We start from the raw sequence: 14473 nt of genomic DNA, 5'->3' as shown, positions 1-14473 counted from the left end.
CCGCTTGCCCCTCCCCCAGCGCTGGCAAGACAGGTTTCGTTTTCGCTGCTGATGGGAGGGGGAGTTGGAGGTCAGGTGTCTCTAGCTTTCCCCGCGTCTTTATGCAGGCTCGTTCTGATAATCCCTCCCCCGGAAAGCCTAGGAGAGATTTTATGCGAATTCCCTGCTGTATGGGAGATGGGTTGAGTAACACACACCTGTTTTATTGTTGCAATCTGTCGGAGACTGTTGGTGGTTATGTCAGCTCTCCACGATGGTGGCCACTGGCTTCCTTGGTGGAGTTTCCGTTGTGGGGGATAGAACTGGACCGTTTCCTTCCCCGTCTGAAATCCCGAACTCAGCCCGGGGCTCAGTGAGGGCACAGCCAGCAGGATTCCACAGAATCCATAGCAATGTTTCTCTCTGCTTGCTGGTCGCTTCTCGGCAGCGCCCTGCCTTCTGTAGCCGCGGGGCAGGCCGTGCGGATCAGTCAGCATGGATCTCTGGTCGCACAGTTGGCTCGTGTTTGAGACTCAATTACCGGACCTCGGTGCTGGAAATCCTTCCTCTAGGTTTCGGTGCACTCCCATTTTGCTGTAAATTCCTAACAAGATAGTTTTTTGTCGTTCTAACTCGTTATTCACCTGCGCAGTGACGCGGTACACGGGGTGTGATGCACTCTATTTGCGGCCATCTTGGAGTCCTCCTTCTATTTATATTGTTTATCAACATCTATTTGTACCGACCTGTTCAAATAATAAAATATTAGATAGTCAGGTAAGTTAATCATAATTTCTGAGTAATACTAGGGTTTTCAAAATGTTTCATGATATTGAGATTAGAGACTCTGAAACGCCCATACCTTGGCCAGAGAATAATTGTTTCTCTATTTCATCCCAATTATACCTGTTCCATGCTGGCTGGAATGCCCTTGTCTTAGAAGCTATACTCAATGTACAACAGTCAAATGAGAATCAAGGTGATAAACCAGCACCCAGTATTTCTGGCACTGGCTTGTAAAACTGAGTTAAGGGATGAAGTTTAAGCTGGTGGCCTAAGTGGGTCATTTTTATCTTGCCCTAAACCTAAATAGAAACTTTGGGGTCTTAATACCTTCAAGTGGTCCCCATGGTAGAGAAAGCAGGTATGTATCAGCATTGGGTGTGTGGGAAGGGCTTTTTCACCCAAAATTTGAGAGCAGGTTCCAAGTTCATTAACATACAGCTTCACTGGACAGGGAAATTCAAAGAAAAGAAAGGAAGAGATGGCCCCTTGACCTGCTCCACTAGACCAGAAACTGGCATGATTTAAACAAGATGAATAAGAGGCAGGCAGTGAAAAACTTATCAGTGGCCTTCAAAGCCCCATGGCCAGTAGTGGATACTGTCCCCATTAATTAGGTCTGTATATGTGTGGGTTGGGAGGAAAGAGAGTAAAGCATGGAGAAACTAGCAGAGAATCTCTTTGTAATAATTATCCCTCACTTTTCTTGTCTGTAAAATAAAAATGGATTAAGTGATTTGTTAGGCAGCTTCTTGATTTAAAATTCTGTATTTACAGCATTTACTAATAAAGAAACTGCTTTTAAATTCTCTCTCTTACTGTCCTGGCAGTGAGTCTTTTTCCAAAATGGAGCAGATTGAAAGTTTGAAACCATTCAGTGTGACCCCAAATTATCTCATAAACCTTTTTCTGATGAGTTGTGAATGGGCATACTTCAAACAGACGTAGTTATGCTGATGTGTTGGAATAGTTACAGTTCAAAATCTCCAGGTACTGCTTCAAATATGTCTCATAAAAGTATACACTTTCTCAGGTTGTCACGTAGAGGCAAAAAGTAATAATAGACCCAACCACTACTTTCCCATAGCTTTGTAAATGATCATATCAGTAGAGTTTCTATTGGCTTCATAAAATAAAACAGAAGCATGAATATGTTAGAAGTAAACTTCTTTTCTACATAAAAGAAATATCCCAAGGTAGACAGTTCATGCTGGTAAAGTGATTCTATAGTCATCAAGGATGTTCCGAAGTGCCATTTCATATCTTCTGCACGTCATTTCCAACTTCATGTTTCCCTCATTGTCTCAAATGGCTGCTGGGGCACAAGTCATCATGCCTGCATTTTATGACAAAAAGGGCACACTTCCCAGGTGAGTCAGCTCTCTTAAAAGCAACCTTCCTGGAATATTCATGTATCACTTACACTTACATCTCGTTGGTCAGAACTTGATAAAATGGACTTTACCTTGGTGCAAGGGAAAGTGAGCAAAATAGATTTTCCATCTGAGTCTATTGTCCTAATTGTATTCTTGAAGATAAGGAGAATGAATGTTAGACGGGAAATAGCCTCTGCCACAAGGATGGAGAAACCAATTTGCATTGATATCTGCTTCTGCATCAGACATGGAAAATGCTCAGGGTGGATGTTTTCAGTTTGTAGAGGTTGCAGAAGCAGGAACTTGTTCAGCATCCCAAGTGAACTCTCTTTAGAGTTCCATTCATTACAAGGACCAATTGAGAAGACTTCATTTTGAGTTTGACCTTTGCTTGATATCAGGCACATATGCTTGGGCAAGTCACATTCCGATTGAGTATACTCCTTATTTAAAAATTGAGAATTTTCTGTGATACCTTGAGGGTTACATAAGACTCAAAACAGCAATAAATTAACATTTGTTGAGGATTTACTCTATCCCCATCTGTGAGCTAAATATTTTACATATATTATTTTATTTAACAGAGTAAAATTGCACAAAAATTGCACAGAGTAAAATTACTTGTGGCAAATAAGACAGATCATGTTCTTGTCTACCTAGAATAACACTCTGCCACTGAGTGAGATATTACCAACACATTATATAATAAATTTCACATTATAGAATTACAAATATTTTAAGTGATATAAAGGCAATATAGTGTCCTGTGAGAATGGGACTTGCTACAAAGTCTCAGAGATGGCATCCTTGGAAAGAAACACAGAGCTGATTCTGGAAGAGGATGAGAAATTAGGCAAATTGATGAAAGGTTTCTACAGGTGAGACACATTTTATATAAAAATTCACAAATGGAAGGTATAAAAATGTAGTAATTTGTTTGAAGAAGAAAAAGGATACTAAAGACCCAAGTTTGGAAGGAGAGGCAGAGTGTTCTGAATTGCCTGTTTCTCCAAGTGTGTGTACACAGGCAATCTTCTTCACATACACACACACACACACACACACACACACACAATTGAGCCAAAAATTGTATAGCCTTCAGTCTAACAGTAATTAATTTTACAGACAAATTAAATTTCTCCAATCTTAGCCAATGCTATTCTGCCAAACTCCCACTGAAGTTGAACTAATAGACCATCTGAGAAATAACACCTTGTACCATTTCCTCATAAAGTTGGAAGGCTGTGAAGCTTTCTGTCACTTTGTGAATTTGAATGCTGCCCAGGACCAGGGTTCCCCTCAGTTTTCTTTTACTCAAGAGGCCAGGGCCCAGCAAATGCCTTTGTCAGGGAATACACTACAGCTGCCAATTGGTAATTTTCATTATCAGCAAACCTCTGTGGTTGGCTTGCTCAAAATCATGGTCTCAGCCAAGAAAAGAGGGGGAGGGGAAAAGCAAGACTCGAAGCTGAATGGGAAGCCAACCAAAACACCAACGTACTTCACTTACCGGTGGCTTTATGGCCAGATTTGAGAGAAAATGACTTACCTTGAACTTTTTCTGAAGATTAAGTTTTTGTAGGGCATATACAGACCCTGGAGTGACACTTGGTATCAAGTCCTTCTTAGTGGCTTTTCCCCAATATTCAATCTCTGACAAAACGAGAGTTTGTAAATCTGATTTTTTAAAATCATTTTTTTTGTTTTTATTTAGTATTAATTTTAATTAACAGATGAATTTGTAGATATCAAGTGCAACCTGATGCTGTGGAGTATATGTAGACTGTGGAATGACCAGCTAATCAGCATGCACATCATCTCCCCTGGTTTTCATTTCTGTGGTGAGAACACTTTCTTTCCCCTCAGTATTTTTCAAGGATACAGTATATTGTTAACTATTGTCATGGGGTTGTATAATAGATCTCTTGAACTCATTCCTTCTGTCTAACTGATATTTTATATCCTTTGACCAGCCTCCCTTCAATACCCATCTCCTCACAGCACCAGCTGCCCCAGCCTCTGGTAACCGCCACTACATTTGCTTTTCTGTGATATCAGTTTTTTTTTTTATTCCATACATAAGTGAAATCATGTGTGATATTTGTCCTCTGGTGTCTGGCTTATTTCATTTAGTATAATATCCTCCAAATTCATCTATTTTGTTACAAATGGCAAAATGCCCTTCTTTTCTAAGGCTGAATAATGTTCTATGGTATATGGACTATGTTTTCTTTACTCATGCATCCATTAATGGATACTTAGGTTGATTTCACATCTTGGCTATTGTGAATACTATTTCCACCAGCAAGGGAGTACAGATATCTCTTGGACATATTTTTAAATTCCTTTAGATATATGCCTAGTAGTAGGGGATGGCTGGATTGTATGGTAGTTACATTTTTAATTTTTTAAGGAACTTCTTTATTGTTTTCCATAATGGCTTTCCTAATTTAAATTCCTACCCACAGTGTGCAGCGGTTCCCTTTCCTCCACATACTTGTTAGCACTGGTTATCTTTTTGTTTTGTTTTGTTTTTATTTTTTTCAGAATAAGCATTCTGACAGGAGTGGGGTGATATATGGTTGTGATTTTGTTTTAAATTTCCCTGATGGCTAGTGATCTTAAGCATTTTTTCATATATCTGTCGTTTATTTTTATGCCTTCTTTTGGAAAATGTTTATTCAGCTCTTTTGCCCATTTTTTGAGTTATTTTTCTTGCTATTGAGTGTTTGAGTTTCTTATGTATTTTGAATACTAATGTGTTATCAGATGTATAGTTCAAAATCATTTTCTCCCACTCTGTCATGCTGTGCAGAATCTTTTTAGTTTGATATAATCTCATTTGTCTGTGTTTGCATGTATTGTCTGTGCCTTTGAGATCATATCCAAAAATTTTTTGGACAAATGTCGTAAAGCTTTTGCTTTACATTTCCTTCTAGTAGTTTTATTGTTTTGGATTTTACATTTCAAAAGTCTTAAATTTACTTATAGTTGATTTCCGCATATGTTGTGAGATAAGGGTTTAACTTCATATGTCTATACAGTTTTCCCAACATCATTTATTGAAGATACTATCTTTTCTACATTGTGTGTTCTTGGCACATTTATCAAAAATCAGATGCATAAATTTGTTTCTGAACACTCTATGTTGATTAGACTATGAATCTTTTTTGATGTCAGCATAATGCTATTTTGGCTATTATAGCTTTGTAATGTATTTTTAAATCATGTAATGCGATGGTTCTAGATTTGTTTTTGTTGTTCTAGATTGCTTTGGCTAGTTGGGGTCTTTTGTGGTTTCATGTGAATTTGGGGGGGGGTGTTTTTTCCTAGTTCTGTGAAAAAGGGAATTGGCATTTTAATAAGGACTGCACTGAATGTGTACATTGTCTCTTTTTAAATCATGGGAACAGTTTAACAATAGTAATTCTTCCTTTTCATGAACATGGGATATCATTCCAGTTAAGTATTTTATTTTTGTAGCTATTGTAAATGAGATATTCTTCATTCCTTTTTAAAGTAGTTTACAGTTAGTATATTAAAATGTTACTGTTTTTTTATATTTTGATTTGTTTCATGAAACTTCACTGAATTCCTTTGTTAGTTCTAACAGTTTTTTGATGGAGTGTTTTGGATTTTGTATATCTAAGATTATATGGTCTGCAAAAAGAGACAGTCTAACTTCTTCCATTCCAATATCAATGCCTTCAATTTCTTTCTCTTGCCTAATTGCTCTGGTAAGGACTTCCAGTAGCGTGTTAAATACAAGTGAAAAAAAAATGAGCATCCTTGATTATTTTTAAGAGTTTTTTTTCTTTTAACATTTATACTAAAGATTTTTACACTACCAGTATAGTACTAGAATATCTGAATTTGTGTATGTAATATTACTGGGTGAGTTTTAAACTTCCACTTATTTTTCTGTTACTCATTAGTATCCTTTTCTTTCAGCTTGAAAAACTCCCTTTAGCATTTCTTGTAAAATAGGTCTGGTGGTGATTAACTCCTGTGTGTGTGTGTGTGTGTGTGTGTGTATGTGAAGTCTATTTCTTCATTAGTTTTGAAGAGCACTTTATATGGCACTGTATCCTTGGTTGACAGCCTTTTTTTAAAAAATTTTAAGTTGTAGATGGACACGATACCTTTATTTTATTTACAATACCTTTATTTTATTATTTATTTTTCTTATGTGGTGCTGGGGTTTGAATCCAGTGCCTCACACATTCTAGACAAGTGCTCTACCACTGAGCTACAACCCCAGCTCCTTGATTGGCAGTCTTTTTATTCAGCACTTTGAATATATCATCCTAGTCTTTTCTGTTATTGGAACTCCCTTGTGTATTATTTTCTTTCTTTCTCTTCCTGCTTTCAGGATCTTCTCTTTGTCTTAAGATTTTTGATAGTTAGATTATAATATGTCGTGGGATAGTTGCGTTTATATTAAATATAATTGGAGACTTAAGACTTTCCTTTATCTGGACATTTACATATTTCTTCATATTTAGATGACTTTTCTGCTACTATTTCTTTTAATTAAATCTTTTACTCCATTATTTTTCTCTCATATTTCTTGAATTCCTACTACTCAAAATTTGCTTTTTGGATGCTGTCTCATATGTCCTCTAAGAGTCCTTCATTCCTTTTAATTATTTTTTCTCCTTTGATGCTATATTTTCAAATAAGCTAAAAGCTACAAGATTTTTTAAAATTTTACTTTCAATTTTTTCTTTCTAGTCACTTATCATTTTGTTCATCTCATCAAATTGTTTTCCTGTGTTTTCTTGATGTTTCTGATTAGGCTTTAAATAGTTATTTTTATTTTTATATTTTTTTATGCAGACAGTTCATACAACTTCATTTCTTTGGAATCAGTCCTTAACATTTTATTGTGTTCCTCTGGTGATGTCATGCTTCCTTGATTGATTGCTCTTAATCCTTGTGGTCATGCATTAATGTCTGTGCATCTGAAAAAGTAGGTCCATATTCCAGTCTTTGCATACTGCCTTTGTCAAAGATTTTGGGCAATGCATCTGGCATGATCCCTAAGCTCAGGATTGCTTCAGTGAATATATTGGAAGCCTGGGGACTGTTAGGGTGGATGTAGCACTGGAGATCACCAGAAGCCTAGGAGCCAGTGCATCTTTCATGACATTGGGGTACATGTGAATTCCAGGGTTGCTGAGGCTTTCCTGCCATTAGGGCTGTTCAGAGCCTACCCCTGCTAAGGTGTAGCTTATGGTGGTCTGTTCTGGGTGTTATATCATTTAAATGTGACTCCTAAGTGTTCATGGGCTGGAAGATTAGTCCCAGTATGGTTATGTTAAGAATTGGTGGAAATTTTTAGAGGTGGGATCTAGTCAGAGGTGATTAACTCATTCAGGACATACCCCTCAGAAGTGAGTAATGTAGTTCTCATGGGACTCATGTTAGTTCTTGTGAGAGTAGTTGTTATAATTGAGACTACCCTGAAACAGGGCCCCTTTGAAATTGAAAAGCAACCCTGATAACTTTTTTTTTCTGCATTCCATACTTTCTCATACTGAGAAGGGATGCTAAAGATCTGCTCCCTCACCATCAGCTCGAAGGAGTACAAAAGAAATTAAGATTGAAATGTTTCTAATTAACATAGTCTAGCTAAATCTACATACTTGTATTTCCTCCCTTTTCTCTCAGTGCCTCCTCTCATCTTATAAAAGCTTTCTGATCCCTTGAGGCCTCAAAGATAGAAATCTTAGATAGAAAGTATTCCTCTATCTTTCTCAAAGACAAATTTGAAAATTTTATTTTCCTCACCAACCTGCCTCCCTCATTTAATGGAGAAATGAGTGATAAAGCTTTTGCCTCCTAAAGCTTTTACCTCCACTTGCCCCTTCTGTCTGCATGCATTCAGTAGTAGCCTTTGTGCTTCTTCACCATGTTGTGATCCAGTCAAGGTGACCTTCACAAGTCCAAATAGATGAGGCCACTTCATCTTGGCCTTTCAATCTCCTAAACTGTGAGCTAAATAAACCTTTTTTTCCTTAATAAAGTTCCCTGCCTCAAATATTTTGTTACAGAAACAGTAAACAGACAAATACATTGGTATGGAATCTGTTCTGCAAACCTGAAGCCTGGAGCTGTGTTGTCCCAATTGGTCCTGGGACAGATCTACAATGCACTGGCCTGGAGTCTGGGACTATGGGATTTGCCTCATGGGGTCCAAGGCAAAGTTATGTGCTCACTTGCCTCTCTTTCCCTCAATTGGACAATATCTCACTCTGTTATACTGTCACAAGTTGGGGGGAGGATGGAACAGATAATAAAAACTATTTTTAGTATACTCTTCGATGGATCTTATTACTGTACTACAGCTAAGTACTGTGATCTCTCACCTGGTAACCTTAACTCTTGTGAAGGTATTTTTGTTTGTTTGTGGATTATTGCTCAAAATGAAATTTCACATGGAAATGATTACAAAGTGACCTGTCCCACCATACTGATCCAACCTTCTCATGTGTATCTGATTTTAAGTTTTCAGAGATGGTGGTGCTATCTGCATAGTACTATTTTGGTTCTTTAAACGTGTATGTATTTAACTTTAGCTTTTCAGAAGCAGAAATATTACCTCTTATGTGCTGCCTTTTATTTATTTATAAATAGACATCTGTATCAATGGTAGATTAGAGAATGACCAACAATAGTGCTTTCACTAACAAACATTTAATTCTATAACATAACAAGAAGGCTAATAAGAGGTTGTGGTTTTAAGGCTGACTCCACAGTTCAAAATTGCTCTTCAAACATTCTCCTCCACTACCCTAAGCATGTTTGATCTTATTCTTCATACATATTCTCTGATGATTGCAAGAGTCATGGACATCATATCCATAAACCACTCAGCAACTTCCACTTATGTTTCTTGGACAAGACTTATGTCACGTGGCCACTCCTATCTGCAGCAGAGGCTGGAAAATGAGTGTCTACAAACAACAGGATCATCGCAAATGGGTTAGATAAGTATGATGTATAACCTGGGACAAGTCCTATTGTGACTAGGATGGAGTCAGGGTTTATGAGACAGGTTCAACTAAGAACATCTACCTCAGACCTTTTTTATTCCCCCTAATGATGTTGGTGGAAAGATGGGGGAAAGTAAATCACACATTTGTATATGTTTGTTCAAAAAATATCCTTGATGGTCTATTTCTAAAAGCTTTTTCTTCCATAGAAACTTTCCAAACAATGATGTACAAATGTTTTAGGTCTTTAGAATTCTTTATGACCTTAAAAATTATCAGGAAGTCCCAAACACACATTTATCTGCGTTTCATTGATTAATATTTATCATATTTAAAAATTGAAATCAAGGACATTTTTAAGTGTTTTTATTAGTGCACTGTGAGATACATGATTTTGAGGTTCATTTTGACATAATCATACATGCATGGAATATAATTTGCCCCACTTCAGTCCCTAATACGTCCCCTCTCCCTCCCTTTCTCTGCCCCCTGCTCCTCTTCCTCTACTCTACTAATTTTTCTTCTACTTATTTATAGTTTTTTTAATTGGTGCTTTATTGGTATACATAAAGGTAAAATTCACTGTGATATATTCGTGTACGTACATAGCATAATTTGGCCAATTTCACTCCTCCATTCCTCCCTGATCCCTTCACTTCCCCTCCATCCCCTTCCTCCACTCCACAAATCCCCCTTCTATTAAATCAAAGAAGTTTAAAAAGGTCTACTAATTAATTTTAAAATTGAAACAACAAACACACTCCGTGTTAATGAAAATTAACTGCTTTAATGAAAAATAACTATATTCTGTCTTTGGCAACAAATACTGCCAGTTATTTTCCTTGAAGTCTTTGGCTCACTTTGCTTATTTTCAAGGAAATGTCTTTCAAATATCCCTGTGCGAATAACCATAGCTTGTGTGTCGTTTGTCAGTTCTTCTTTTGAATCAAGACAGCATTCAATGAAAAAAGTGGCTAGATCGGCTCACAACTGCAGCCCCTGCTCCAGTGTTTCCTCTTGAGAAAGCTATGGAACTTTCAATATGGAGCACAATTACTCCATGTATGGTTTTCATGTTGTCACACAGAATATTTAAGACCTGTTCTTGTGAGTTAATGAACTGAACATTTTTTGCTGCTTTTTGTAGATATTTTTGAAGAAAACTAAACTTTCTTTTTCATGTGCTTTTTTAGTGCATAGTAAGGAAGAATACAGTGACCACCAGTTCAGTTTGGTGCCACTGTCTGGATTCAGAACAACAAACCAGCAGTTTTACCCACCATTGCTTCTACACAATTGCTACAAATTACAACATGAAGGGAAAAGGCAAATAACATTTCAGTAGGATTAAAAAAAAAGAGAGAGAGTTTTGACTCCTTGGGCCTCCAGAATTATGGGGATCACCAGGTGTCCATGGCCCACACTTTGAGAAATGCTATTCTATGATGTTATTCCAATTTTCTTCAGAAGTGCAGACTCACTCTCACTCTTTTAGAATAATGAGATGCTTTTGGAGCTTGCATATATTTGTCACATATAAAATTTCCACTTTTTATAATTTGGCTTGATAAACGATAGGCTCATCTTCCTTTTTTATTGGTTCTTAGTTATACATTACAGTGGAATACATTTTGATAAAATTATACAAGCATGGAATATATCTTTTTTGAATTTTTTTTAGTTGTAGATGGACACAATACATTTATTTTATTTTGATTATTTTTATGTGGTGTTGAGGATTGAACCCAGTGCCTCACATAAGCTAGGTAAATTCTCTACCACTAAGCCACTACTCTAGTCCAACCTTATTCTAATTAGAACCCCATAAATCAATTATATTCCTATACTCCAATGGTGAACCACCTGAAAGGGAAATTATAAAAACCACTCATAATAGCCTCAAAAAAATTAAAATACTTAGGAATCAATCTAACAAAAAGTGATGAAGAATCTTTACAATGAAAACTACAGAAACACTAAAGAAAGAAATTGAAGAAGACCTTATAAGATGGAAAGAAATCCCATGTTCTTGGATAGGCAGAATCAATATTGTCAAAATGAAGTGTTATACAGATTCAATGCAATTCCCATCAAAATTTCAATGATGTTCTCCATAGAAATAGAAAAAGCAGTTATGAAATTCATTTGGAAAAATAAGAGGCCCATAATAGCTAAATCAATCCTTAGCATAAAAATTGAAGCAGGAAGCATCACAATACTAAACCTTAAACTACACTACAGAGCTATATTAACAACAACAACAACAACAAAACATGGTATTGGCACCAGAATAAGCAAGAAGACAAGAAACAGAATAGAAGACACAGAGATGTACCCATATAAATACAATTACTTCATACTAAACAAAGGCACCAAAGAGACACACTGGAGAAAAGATAGCCTCTTCAACAAGTGGTGCTGGGAAAACTGGAAATTCAAATGTAGTAGGATGAGAGTTAACCTCTCTTTCTCATCCCACACAAACCTCAACTCAAAGTGGATTAAAGACCTAGGAATTAGACCAGAAACCCTGCACAAACTAGAAGAAAATGTAGGCCCTACACCACAACATTTTGGCACAGACTGACTTCCTGAACAAAATTTCTAAAGCACAAGACATAAAATAAAAAATCAATAAATGGGATGGCATCAAACTAAAAAGCTTCTTCACAGCAAAAGAAACAATCAAGAGTGTGAAGAGAGAACCTACAGAATGGGAGAAAGTCTTTGCCAAATTTACCTCAGATAAGGCATTAATTTCTAGGATAGATTAAAAAGACTCAAAAAGTTTAACACTAAATAAATAAATAGATAGATAGATAGATAAATAAATAAAACCCAATTAATAAGTGAGCAAAGGAACCAGACAGACCCTCTCTAAAAGAAGAAATACGAATGATCAACAAATATATGGAAAAATGTACAACATCTCTAACAATTATAGAAATGCAAATTAAAACTACACTGAGATTTCATCTGACACCAGTCAGAATGGAAATTATCAAAAATACAGGTAGCAACAAATGTTGGTGAAGATGTGGGGAGAAGGGAACGCTCATACATTCTTTGTGGGGCTGCAAAATTGGTGCAACTCTTCTGGAGAGCAGTATGTAGATTCCTTAAAAAAAAAAACAAAAACAAAAAAAAAACACTAGGAACAGAACTACCATTTGACCCAATTATTCTCCTCAGTATATATCTAGAGGAATTAAAATCAGCATACTACATTGACCTAGCTATGTCAATGTTTATAGCAGCACAACTCACAACAGCCGTCTCACTAGAGGCCCATCAGCTAATGAATGGATAAAGAAATTGTGGTAAATACACACAATGGAGCATTACTCACCCATAAAGAAGAATGACTTTATGACATTTGCCAGTAAATGAAAGGATCTGGAGACTATCACACTAAGTGAAATACCCTCTTCTTTCTTTAAAAGTGTGATATCCCAGATAGGAGTTTGATTCTAAAACATTTAAAGAAAAAAATGGTTGTTAATGATTAATAGCAAATTAATAATTAATTTTAAGTACTATTTTACAGATGAGGAAACTAAGGCACAGAAAGATGAGGACCCTTCCTTAAGGACACAGAGCTAGTAGGAGTGGGGCCAGGACTTGAATACAAGTGTTCTGACTTCAGTGATCACACACTTGACTGCTACTGTGCTGTTCAGTTTGTGGGTGCAAGAAATAACAAATGTTTTGTACTTGGGAGGGTGAGCCCTCACATGTACCTAACCTTTGACCATTAGAATTCACTGGGCATACAAGCCCCTGAATTTTTAGGGAGTTATTTCCAATATTTTGGCATGTAATTTACAAGAGGATTTTAGGTTTTGTGTTACTTTTTGTTTATGAGGTTCTATGACACCTTCAAGGTAATGAGTGAAACATCAAAGTTCCCTGAGTACCAAATCAGCCTTTAGTAAAGAAAGCTCTGTGTCTAGGCAGTGGAGGGCCTGCTAAGGGGCGACACCTTCTGCATGTCTGCCTATTGGAATAAAGAAAGAAGCATTTATTAGATCAATTGCTGTATTCCAGTTGTCATAATCCATGTTGATTTTCTCCAGAAAAGAGTCTCAAATCAGCAGGTAAATTGGAGTCACTCCCTAATTCCATTTATGGTGAGTAATTCTCTAAGACACAATTGTCCCAGACTCAGGTCAAATGCACTAGTTTAATAGGAGGATGACAAGATCACCATCCCAGTACCTCTTGCTTATGATAGAGGCATTAATCTCTCCTATGCATGAAGTATGACTTTCCATCTATGATTTTCATAGGAACTAGGAGGTGCAGTGGCTTCCAGTTGGATCTTCCTACCATAAGACCTTCTTTCTGTGGGACAGAGTGTCAAAATGATCTTCTACCAGTTGCTGGAAATGGAAGAAATTCCTACAAGAGGAGGTTACAAACCAACACATTGAACAAATATTCTATGAGTCACCTGACCCATGGACCAGATGACATTGCAGATTCCTGGGACTGAGTGAGCTCAGAGCCAGTGTTCAATAATCCCCAAATTCCAGAGTATTTCCCTTTTGCTGTTTTAGAGTTATTCTTGATAATGACTGCCAATACCATTAGCAGATGTTCCTAGCAAGGAAGCCTGATGAAATATTTTCATTACATTCTTGATAAACCATCTCAGGTTTCTTTCTCAACGTTGCCTAAAATTCAAGAGGCTTTTAATTCAAGACTCTATGAAGCAGACTTAGATAGCAATCAGGTAAGTGGCTCAAATGAAGATACTTTAGATGTTTCCAGTAATATGGGTTAGGTAAGGAAGGAGTAAACAAAAGTTTTCTGTAAAGAATCAGGTAGTAAATGTTTTCTAGGGCACACAGTATGTGTCTGACCCAACTAGACCCTTGGAGAGCTGAAAAGCAACCATTAACAATAAATAGGGAAGGTTGTGTTACAATAAAGCTTTCTTTACAAAAATAGGTGGTGGGTTATATTTGGCCAATAGACCATAATTTGTGGACCCCCCTGAAGTTATGTATTAGGAGACTTCCCATTAGTTTTGCCCCCAGGGACCCCATGGTCATTTATCCACTGGTTTACTGCCTATTTTAAGAATCATGTCCTTCTTGTTATTGACAATTAAATGTTGTGTGTGATTTTGAATAGCCCAAATTCCATCTTTCTTTTTTTTAGGAGAGAGAGAGAGAGAGAGAGAGAGAGAGAGAGAGAGAGAGAGAGAGAGAGAGAATATTTTTTATATTTATTTTTCAGTTTTCGGTGGACACAACATCTTTATTTTATTTTATGTGGTGCTGAGGATTGAACCCAGCGCCCCGCGCATGCCAGGCAAGCGCTTAACCGCTT

This window comes from Marmota marmota, unplaced genomic scaffold (genome assembly GCF_001458135.2).
Source record: "Marmota marmota marmota unplaced genomic scaffold, marMar, whole genome shotgun sequence".
Taxonomy (NCBI): domain Eukaryota; kingdom Metazoa; phylum Chordata; class Mammalia; order Rodentia; family Sciuridae; genus Marmota; species Marmota marmota.
The sequence above is the reverse complement of the archived record's forward strand: the minus strand, read 5'-3'. Positions refer to the sequence as shown.